This window comes from Mytilus californianus, unplaced genomic scaffold (genome assembly GCF_021869535.1).
Source record: "Mytilus californianus isolate M0D057914Y unplaced genomic scaffold, xbMytCali1.0.p SCAF_1, whole genome shotgun sequence".
Classification (NCBI taxonomy): Eukaryota; Metazoa; Mollusca; class Bivalvia; order Mytilida; family Mytilidae; genus Mytilus; species Mytilus californianus.
This window is the reverse complement of record NW_026262581.1, coordinates 35,109,312-35,119,018: the sequence shown is the minus strand read 5'-3', so window position 1 is coordinate 35,119,018 and position 9,707 is coordinate 35,109,312. Positions and strand designations below refer to the sequence as shown.

At 31.3% G+C, this 9,707-nt stretch overlaps 1 long non-coding RNA gene across 1 annotated transcript; it reads left to right on the top strand.

The window, feature by feature from the left end:
• The first annotated feature begins 517 nt into the window (after nt 1–517).
• On the top strand, nt 518–3,343 carry LOC127719922 (uncharacterized). The gene is made up of 2 exons (XR_007990541.1): nt 518–675; nt 1,079–3,343. It is a non-coding gene; the product is annotated as an uncharacterized LOC127719922 (long non-coding RNA).
• Nucleotides 3,344–9,707: the final 6,364 nt, after the last annotated feature.

The window sequence follows — 9,707 nt, the reverse complement described above, 5'->3', positions numbered from 1 at the left end:
TTTTTTCTAAAATTATAAAAATTTTATACATATGAATTATTCCGAAAGAAATGTTAACATATTTAGAGAATACTTATGTTTAAAAAAAAATAGGTATTTCTCTTCAAGATATATAAATGTAAAAAAATCCGAAATTTTTAGTGGTTATCTAAAATTTCGATCTCGTTTATCTCTAAAAGTAGTGCATGAAGGTATATATTTTATAACATATTATAATTGATCAGGTAGAAAAAAAAAGCTTGCATGCAAATTCTTGTGAAAAGATCAGTGTGTGTTCAAAACTGTATTATATGCCACTAAGCTATCAATTGAGAATTTATTGTTGAATATGCTTCCATTTCTTCTTTTTTTTTATTTTGTTATTTCTGTCTTGAAGCAATGAGTTCAACTTGAAATTTGGAAAATGTTATATAGGTCGAAAAACAAAGATGAACAACAAACATCGACGATAAATTCAAGACTTCTCCAAACCATAGATTATATTTTGCTCATCTTCTTTTATTTTCTTTATGAGTTCAACACTGGGAATCAATGCATATGTTTTTCATGATGAAAAGGAAAGATACAGCATCAACAATTAAACATATATGCTTTGTTATCTTGTCTTTACTATTATTTCCAATTTTATCAGTCGCTGTTGCCTGGTTTTCATGGCCACATTTAATTGGAACGGAGGTGAGTTCATTTTTCTCTTTGTTTTTCTTTACTGTTATTTACTGTTATACAGTGGTGGTAATACAAAGACGTAACGAGCACAAAAATGGCAAAGGGATAGTAATTAATCCATATTTTAGACTTTAAACGTCTAAAATAGTATTATAAATTTCAGTAAAGACTTTTGAATATTTCCCAAACTAATAACAGGAATCTAAACGTTCAATAAAGTTGATATTCGTTGACCTTTAAATTGGAAAATAAATGTAAAGTGTCTTTGAATATGATCAAAACCCTTCTCTGTGCTTCATTTTCATCCAATTTAAATATCTTGTATCTCTTGTATCGGTTGATATTTTAGAACATAACTGTAGAAGGTACATTTGTTTTGACACATCTTAAATGATTAACATTTTTTTCTTAGGTTATCTATATTATGGCAGGCATAGGATACAGGCCGAAATTTTTTGAGAAATATTTCAGAGTTGTGGAAAAGGTTGAACTGCATGGAAACCCTATAATAGACACTTTCCCTACAGATCACAAAGACATAAAAATGACTTTACCCGCGCATGTGGAAGCAATGAAGGAAAATGGAATCATTTCAGAAAACGCTTCTGACGGTGAGGTTTTTGCAAGCATTGCAACATTAAAGTTGCCATCCATGTATCTTAGGCGAGCTGTGAGGGAATCAAATGTAAAAAAGAGGAACACGCACAAAAATGCTGTCAATGAGTTGCCTGTGACTGCACAAGTTAATGACGAATGCAAACATTTGGACGTTTTGCTAGCCGCAAGAAAAAGGCTTTATTGGAAAATGCAATAAAAGTAAATAGATCTAGAATCATTGCAGAGTATGGTTTAGCACTTCAATAACAGTTTTTGTGTGAATTGTCTCGATATGTCTTAGTGCCTCGCAGACATGCGTATTAAATTTAATTTTTCGCTCATTATTCTTTTAATTGTTCTTATTTGACAAGATTTTGGCAACAAATATACGACCCCTTAAAAAGGAGTAATATAGATTTTTTTTTTAAACTACAACACCTAATATTTGGATACAAAATCACAGACAACAAGTATTACTCAATAATTTTTTTAATTACAGTACTTAGTTTTTCAATATATAAGTCATACAATGTATCTGAGCAGAAAACAAAAAACATAGACGTCTACAGAAATTTTGTGAATGAATATACTAAGAGAGTTGGCACCAATATTAATGGACATAAGATAATAAGTCCAATGTTACTAACAATTAAAAAAAAAACATAATCAATGAATAATTTTCTAGTATTGTTATTCTAGTGTAATCTAAACAAAATGTATGTCAATTAATCTAATCAGCTGATTATTCCCTGGGTAGTCAGTGGAGTGTAACAGGGTACGTCAAGAGAAGCTTGGAATCTTGATGGTTTATGCGACAGGCAATATTTGATGAGTAAAATTATAATGTTGTTAAAAAAATTAATTATTCGGTCCTTGTCATGTTTTGAATAAATTATTTTAAATGCTATACCAATGAAAAGTTTTAAGTGTTTTTCCGCTTTGGTAAATTTAAACCTAGCTTGAAATACATTGATCTGATAAACTTTATGAATACTATGATCATTGTTTATCATAAAAGTAATCGTAATTTGTGCTTTAGAATATATGTAAATGATACTCGTTGTATGTACATACTAACTGAAGATAAGCTTTACTATTTGGATGCAAATGGGAATGTGGTAGTCAGTCTATAACTTTTAATTTTTTGTTGGATGCTTTGATTAATATTGTGTGTTAAAGATTTGTATAACCTGTAATATTATGTTCTCTTGTATGTGCTTCTATCCGCCTGATACTAGAGGCGAATAACGAGGCGGGGGGAACAAGTCGAACCATAAACATTGACTGGTTGCACCCCCTCCCACCTATTCTCAAGATTCTGGATCCGTATCTGGATATCTGTCCGTCCGTTCGTCCGTCCCGTGTCCTGTTTAAGTTTTTGGTCAAGGTAATTTTTCCAAGTAAATGAGATTACATCAATATGAAACTTAGTGTTCATGTTTATTTGGATGTAATCTTTGTAAATGTAATGCCAAATAACAGATTAGATCCCGATTTCAGGATTTCTTATCAGAGAAATGTGATAGTTTGGAACAAGTACATTATCAGGTTAAAGATTTTAATTAACATAGTTTACCATCAATGACACTATCCTTTTGACACATATCTCTGTTTTATAAGTTTTAGTTAAATAAGTACATTTCGAATCATTATAGATTATAAAGTATTGTTTGCTTTTCTGTTAAAAATCAAATAACATGCGTTCATTTTTTACTAATTTGTTTTATATTGTTTTATAGATATAACAAATGTATTTTGAGATAGTGAAGACGTTTCACATAATTGGTGTCGTGATTTCATACTGGACATATATATTTAATATTCTTGAATAGTCCCATTACAACATCATCATTTCTTATCAGATTATTTAGCTTATATGTTTAATTATAGTCTTTATACATTGCATAGAAATGAACAAATAACATGTGTGTCATTCTTCCGGGAAATGAAAGTTTGTAAGTTTTGTGAACGTATTTTGAAACATGATCGTTGTCCGGTATTAAGATAAACCGTGATGTTTTGAAAAGACTCTTTTAGTGTAAAGCTATATATTAAGATTGAATAAATCACTTTAGACTTCCGTAGTTTTAATAATTGCTCAGGCCAGACAATATTCGATTTACTAAAAATGCATATTATTGCTCAAGCCAGAAAATATTTGATTTACTAAAAATGCATATTGTTGATTAAATTTGTCAAAGTTCATTACAGGCTTTCATATCAAACTAAGTATAATTCGAGAATCCGTTAATAAGGGTGTCTATTGTTGATCGACTATTGTAAATATTGTATGATGAATTATATGAGTTGACTTTCAATAAGCCTGAGTGTTATTTTGAGTTACTTTAAGTTTCTTGTTGACATTGCTGTTCCGCGATTGTATTGATTAAGTGGGAAATATGCATTTTTGACGTATTGCGTCACTTGGAAAACAAACTCGGTAAGCAAAATTTGTCATCCAAATCGATCAGAGTTTTTCAAATCGCAAAGCTTTTTTTCTGAATAGGGATCCATTTCGATTGAATATTCGATTCGCAAATTAATTTTTGAGTACGTATGTGTATATCATTTAGATATTGCCACTAAATATCTTGTCAAATACGATGAAATCCGTAACTTATATTTTCCGGAGTCTAGGTCAGTAATATTTAAGACAAGGGGGTTTCCAGTTTATATTTGGCAACCTATTGATATTTTATTGATATTTATAATTATTTCAGTGTTTTATGTCAAAATTGACACGTAGGTTATTTAGTTATTCAAATGTTACATTCTAAAATTAGGATTGATTATTGGTCTATGTTTTTATGAAAATCTAAAGAAATAATAATGAAATAGAAATTACAGAACTTTCTTGTCTCTTTATTTGAATAGTTTTTGCCAAACCACTCGCAAAACGATTATATTTAAAACATTACTTTGAAAAGTGAACATACACTAAAATAAACCTTGCATTGGAGTATATATATATATATAATTACTAGTATATATTTGAAATTTTTGTATTGCAAAAATGATTTTATAATACTACTGTAGTTCCTCAGTTTGTATTTTTATATGATTTTTTTATATCCTTTTTCTTTGTTATTTGCATCAGATATAATTCATATAGACCCATCGTATTAGGATCATGACCATCATTTAATGTATAGTACTACACACTGTCTTGCAATTCTTTACCTGATTTAAGTTGACCGTTTGAGAATTAAGTTATTAACCTTGCGTTTGTAATTACTTCGAATATGGGTTAACGTGATTTTGTATGTTATTTTTCATTACTCAACAGATACAAACTGGACAGAACGTCATGCACGTAGAATTGTTGGTGTAGTAAAACCTTGGTTTACTCAAAATCTGCGCAATTAAAACATAAACCTTTTTTAACTCAATGTCTATGCAATAATCACTTGCTATGTTCAATCCATAAGCAATAAACCCTTGTTTAACTCAATTCCTATATCAGTTGACGTGTTGACATGTTTATGATTTTCTGTTTCTGAATAAGCATATCTTGATATGTTTGCATCATCCGTCACACGATCCCAGACTCGTTTCCATCAATAGGTATCACAACCAGGAACAGGCCAAAACAGATAAAATGTCAGATTTACACTTGTAAAATCCTTTTTCTGAATTGGGGATACATTTCGATTGAATATTCTTTTAGCAAAATGTTAGAGAAAGGTGTTTGTGTGTAATTCATTTACAGAGGTCCAGTTAATATTTTGACGATGAAATGCGTCACTGATATTATCCGGAGTCTTGGTCAATAATATATCTAAAACTAGGGGGTTTCCAGTTTATATTTTGCAACCTATTGATATTCTATTGATATTTTTAACTATTTCAGTATTTTATGTTAAAAATGACACGCCTTATTTGATTATTTAAATGTTATATGCTAAAATTAGGATTGAATGTAATTCTATGTTCATGATGTTTGTATGAAAGTCTAAAGAAATAATAATGATCTAGAATTTGCAGAACTTTCTTGTCTCTTTATTTGAATAGTCTTTGCTAAACCGTTTGGAAGGCGAATAAATTCAAAATAACACTTAGAAAAGTGAGCATGCACTACAAAAAAACTTCTATTGGAGTATAATAACACGTATATATTTGAGATTTTATGTATTGCAATCTTTTTAAGTTGAAAGAAGCATTACGAACAAAAACTCAATGGACCAGAACATTCTACCCACATGCACATCTACATATAAGGATCTAACAAGGTATAAAGTTTAATGTAGATGCGATAAACAATGTATGAAAAGTTTGGTTCGGAACAGGCTCAAAATGTCTAAGACGAAAGAGGCATGATTCCGGATAAACTAAGCAGAATAAAAATTCCTTCACATGGCAAACCGTTACTCAAAAAATGCAAAACATTGTGCTCGAAAATTTAAATTAATCTTACTAAAAATGAAAACAACACGTTTCAAATAGCATGCTTCAGAAGCGCTTCTCTAGATTTACCTTCATCAGGAACGCTCAAAGAAGAATATTCGAAAGTCAAAGATGTATAAGAACCGAAGAGTAAAATATGATTTATTCAAAGATACAGTGATGTAGCTTCCCTTGGGGCAATATGAGGCAATTGCCTGAACAAAGTTTTGACCAAGAAAAATAGAAAAGGACAAAGAGATGATAAACTCATCATAATAGATACCGGCTACTATTTTAACAAAACAATTTTAAGATTAAAATTGATCGTAAGTTATATTGAATTGTTCCTGACTTTAGATGTTCCAATATTTTGGCCTCGTGCTCACTGAAAAGACATTAATGGTTGAATTACGCATCTGGTGCATTAAATTTGGTACCATTTATGTTATTACTTCCACTGGTTTGATACCTCTGCTGATGGACTGTTAGTCCCCGGGGGTATCATCAGTCCAGTAGCCAGCGAAGAACTGGCATGAAAATACCGATATTGTTTGGTTAAAATTTGCTATTGTAAAATTTTGGAAATAATTTTTAAATTAAGCAAATATGTCTCCCTCTTGCAAAGTTTTGATTCATTGTCCGGATTTTGCTATACTAAAAAATGTATTTTTTTGGTTTGATCCGCTCTTTAACCTTTGTATTAGATTTTAGATATTCCAATATTTTGGCCTCACTGAAAAGACATAAATTGTCGAAATGCGCATCTGGTGCATTAAAACTAATGTCCTTTAAGTTTTTTTGGTGAAATGAGTCGCTGGATAAAAATTGTGTACGCCAGATCCGCGTTTCGTCTACAAAAGATTCATCAGTCAGGGTCGAATAAAAAAAGTTAAAAATGCCAAATAAAGTACGACGTTGAAGAGATTTAATGCCTCTAAATTCCGAAAGGCTTTGCAAAATACAGATAACGTAATGTATTCCTGATGTAGATAATCTTTAGTGTTTTGACAAAAATAAGGTTTAGTAATCACTTATTACATGTATTTATGACTATTATCATATTAATGATAATTCTTGTCAACACAGAAGTCCTGAATACTTCGCTGGTGATGCCCTCGGGAAGGAAACCTCCACCAGCAGTGGCATCGACTCAGAGGTTGTAAATTATCCCATTATAAAGAGCGATTATACATTTATCCATAGCATATAGTGAAAATGGTTTCAAACATTAGAATTTTACCCATTACACGCGTATTCCTGATCATTAACCTAAAGACAGAGTAAAAAAATAAGTCCCACTTTTTTCTTCATCATATGTAATGAAAATGACCAATGTAGATACAAATATCTCTTTTGCAGGAACGGGCAAGTTGCATAGAATTATACAATGTCAAAAAGCCTTGATTCAAACAAGAGAATAGAAATGTGAACTGACATGATAATTTTTGTTTCATTAACAACAAATGTGTTTGTTTCTTTGATGGACGTGTTTTTCAATACAATGTTAACATTCCTATGGAAACCAGTTGTGTTCGTCTGCTCATCGTCATATTCCTTATTCATATGATGCAGTTCAAATCTATCCGTGCGTATAAATTACAAGTCATAGCTGATCTTAAACTGTAATATCTTTTAATCTGTACAAAAACAGTTCATGGTAATAGTTCTGTCAGTTATATTTGCTGAGATAAAGTCCTGTCTTGATTTAAATACTTTGTATCAAAATTCTAACCTGTATAGTTAAATTCAGTATAAATTTGAAAATATGATTACGTCGTTATAAAATTACCCCAAATCTGGATTTTCATAGGCACCACAGATCTGGATGTTTAAATACACAACAAATCTGGATTTTTATAGAAAAGAACTTTGTGCCTTGTATGGCAAACCAAAAAGGGGAAAATAGAGAAACAACACAGCAATTGAAATTTAACGAGGAAAATGTCTCAAAACTCAGTTGTGTCAATTTATGATTTTAACCCACTGCAAATAGCAGGTATGAAATCTTTCATAACTATGAATATCTAGTTCATTTATTTGTTATCATAATAATCATGATCCAAAGAAATGAATGGGGTACTAGTTTTGAAATATGGTCACCCTTTGACTCGCTATTTTTAAGAGGAAAGTTCGTTTGGATGTGCCAGATGTATAAATACGCAGCAACGTCCGTTCGTTATGGTGGCGATAAATCCATTACCTAGTGTAAGGAGAGTGTAACACTCTCTTCACGCTTCAGAACCTTTGCAACAACGCTTTGAGTGGTCCGTAACTGAACTTCTGCAAGGCAACATTTCTGCCCTTGTCTAAAAGTAATCTGTTGGTTATAGTGATCTTTGGTAACTATTATTTCATATTGATGTGACTGCCAGACAAAGATTCAGATTGATCTTTTAAAATATATTTCGAAAACTGGAATGTGTTTATTTCAGTACAAATCCGTTTTGATAGCTCTGATTTACACGTTACAGTGATTGCACGAGGTTTTTTGTGGATTGATAATTCTAAAGACAGAAACACAGCATTATATAACTGAGCGGTCAATTTACACTATCTATCAAACTGACTTCCAGGTAGAAAGATAACAGTAGTCAAATATCACTTTGTGTAAAACAAGTCAAACGGCACTGTCAATTTGTGTTATATGTCACATTGAACACTAAGTAGTAAAATGAAACACTATAACATATAATCACTGTAATATGTGAATGATATACAGCAAAAGAACACTAAAGTTTTGGCAAAATTATTTATTTAAATTAAACACTATGTACAATCCATTAACCTTATACACAACTAAGTTATTTGACAGTTTGAACATGTTGAATAATGTACATTCAAATTGACAAATAACTATCACTTTGTGCCTGGAAGATATTATTAGAATTCTGAATCTTAGAACTATTATTAATAATCCACACTTCATTATTGTCGTCCGAAGAACGAATTATATACCCTTTTCAGAATATATATACAACCTCCAACACACTGGAGATTGGTCAACACACTGACTGTCTCTATTGCTTTATATATTACCTAAATATTCGAGTCTAAGTCTCAATTTAAGGGTATTCGGGGTTATACTAATCACATGACTGTTTACAAGTCTATTAACATTAAAAGCGGTTTTCAAGATTTTCTGCACCAAGCAAAGTGTGCTCCTTTATTAAGGAGGAACTTGATGAAACAAATAGTTTGGACATTTATAAACCCTTTTCATTCCTTTGAATTAGTTTTATATCATAACAAAACAGGTACTTTCGTTGCATCACCAATGTCGAGCGTACCCTAGAAGTTGTACTGGAATAGGTCCATATTTGTACTTGTTTTAACTAATATCTTCATTTAAAAACTTGTCTTAGGGAACTCATTGCTAGTATCCCCCTATCTAGTAAGTACAGAATTGTCAAATATAAGAGTACAAAGGGGGAGGCTGTAGATTTTTTATAAAATGTCCAACTGTTTAGCAATTAAACAATCAAAAAGGTAAATAATCCTGAACATAAAAATAAGAAGATTTGGTATAATTGCCAATGCGACAACACTCCACCACAGACCAAATGACATAGAAATTAACAACTATAGGTCATCGTACGACCCCGAAATGACAAATGTAAAACAATTTTAACGATAAATCTAACGGCATGATTTATGTAACAAACAATGAACAAAATACAAATATGATATACAGCAAAAAACGACAAACACTGAATTTCAGGCTCCTGACTTGGGACAGGCACATACAGAGTGTGGCGTGGTTAAACATGTAAGTGGGCACCCAACCCTACCCCTAACCTGGGACAGTGGTGTAACAGTACAACATATGAACAAACTTTAAAATGAGTTGAAAAGGGCTAAACTCGATCAGATCGATAAAAAGCAGAAAAAAAAGTAACAAAAACACAGACCGAACGTGGCAGAGCATATATACATCCATACAACAAAAAAGACTCTAAGTACAGATCTGAGAGTTCTAGCAGTTACTGACAGATAGATCAAAGCCAATAACAATTAATAACAAAATCATGTATCTAAGACTAAAGTATCAATAAGCACACATC